This window comes from Dermacentor andersoni, chromosome 3, assembly GCF_023375885.2.
Source record: "Dermacentor andersoni chromosome 3, qqDerAnde1_hic_scaffold, whole genome shotgun sequence".
NCBI lineage: Eukaryota > Metazoa > Arthropoda > Arachnida > Ixodida > Ixodidae > Dermacentor > Dermacentor andersoni.
Genome location: NC_092816.1, coordinates 147,302,159 through 147,304,072, shown reverse-complemented (window position 1 = coordinate 147,304,072; position 1,914 = coordinate 147,302,159). Strand labels below are relative to the sequence as shown.

Below are 1,914 nucleotides of genomic sequence, written 5' to 3'. Positions count from 1 at the left end.
TCGCTCAGGTCTCTCCTCAAATCCACGTATTAATCTTTCGCCTTTTACTAAAGATTACCGTGGGGAGGGACACTCCAATGAGCCTATAGGCCAATTTTTGAGAGGCCTTGCCCGTTTGGGCAGGGCCTGCTATTGAGATCAAAAGAAAGACTTACGTTGTTCAGTGACGCAGATATCGATGAACAAGGGTATTTGGCGTTACCGCTATGGCCGACTGAGCGTAGTAGCGTTACTGTTAAAATAAAAAACACTGCATTCGAACATAGACTCCGTCCTGCTGCGTGGAATATTAGAACGAACAGATTTCATTACGGCATGTGATAAACACGTTGACACCGAGTACATGAAATTTCTTTATATAATTAAAAATGCCGTTGAACGGCGCTCTATGCCGACCTTTACGAAATACAGCTAGCCAAATTAATTGTCCTTGGATGAATACTGGAATATTAATGTTGTAAAAAGATAAGGATCAATGGTACCACAAATGGTAACAGTTGAGATCAAAGGAACATTACATAACTCAATTTAAACGCTATCTAAATCTATCTATGTTTCCAATTAGGGAAAGGGAAAGAAAAACAATGTTATTCATCACTCTTGAAGCAGGCGCATGTAAATACAAGAAAAAATGATGGGACACGGTAAATTACGCAATCGGCTTAAGATCCAACATCTCTACTTTCCCTGAAACTGTTGACGAAGGTACAGCTGAATCATATTGTGCCTATTTTGCCTCCGTAGGGCATAAGGTACATGCTGATGTTCCTTAAGGGAAAATGTCAGAGCGTGACAACAACACTTTTGCATTGCCTCACATACAAATTCAAGAATTAGTTACAACAGTAAGCAACCTTTCAGTCGCTAAGGCGGCAGAAGCATTACCTGTTAGGCTGATAAAAAACAACTTCGATATACTGGGAATCCATCTACTGCATATCTTAAACCATACGTTGGGAAATGGAGTGTATCCTGTCGGACTGCAGGTGAAGAAGGTCATACCTATCTTTAAAAGCGCTGAACGATCCGACATAGAAAAGTGCGGGCCGATATCGCTGCTAAATGCAATCAATACAGTTTTTGTAAAGGCACTTTGAAAGCGTATACAGAATTTTTAAAGCTAATATGACATCATCTGTGCTAATCAGCATGGCTTCAGGCCCTAAACATCAACGTTTTCCGCAGTTACTGTTCTTACACAAATCATAAATACTGCACTGAATAGTAACAAACTTGCCATAGTAGTTTACTTAGATGTATCCAAAGCTTTCGATACGGTAGATCAGACAATACAGCAACAGAAATCGGAAGCTTAGGGTCTGAAAGGAAATATTTCTAATCTAATTAAAAGTTATTTTTCAAATAGGAAACAATATGTTGCAGTAAACAATCTAACCTCTCTACCGCAAAGCACTATTTTCTGTGTTCTGCAAGGTTCCGTGCTGAGCCTCTGTTTTTTTTTTTTTTTTTCATAATAACGATCTTCCGTCAGGTCTGAAGGATTCTGAATCTATTATGCATGCCGATGACACTGGATTACTTTCCACAGGCGATAACTTGGAGGAACTGAAATGTAAAATTAAGAACTTAGCGAAGTATCACAATGGTACATAAGTAATAAGCTGACTATAACCAGAAACTAAAGTACACCGTGTTTCACTCGCGAATAACATAAATATGTGACCACGTTGCATCAACTATTAACAACAAGAATGAGCTCAGCGTGTCGCAATGCAAGTAATATCTTGGTGCTGTGTTTCAGTCTGATATGCACTGGAAACAGCAAATTATTAATGTCTGCTCCAAATTAAGTCATGGCTGCCATGTATTACTAAGGGCTAGAGAGTGCTTTGGACTTTTGATTTCACGCGTTCTGTATTTCTCACTTGTGCTCGGCGATTTATGCCATTGCCT

General features: G+C 39.3%; 1 non-coding gene across 1 annotated transcript; it reads left to right on the top strand.

Annotated features, from left to right (window-relative positions):
• LOC140216867 (U5 spliceosomal RNA) lies at window positions 1–126 on the top strand. Its single transcript, XR_011893574.1, has one exon. It is a non-coding gene; the product is annotated as a U5 spliceosomal RNA (small nuclear RNA).
• The last annotated feature ends 1,788 nt before the right edge of the window (window positions 127–1,914 follow it).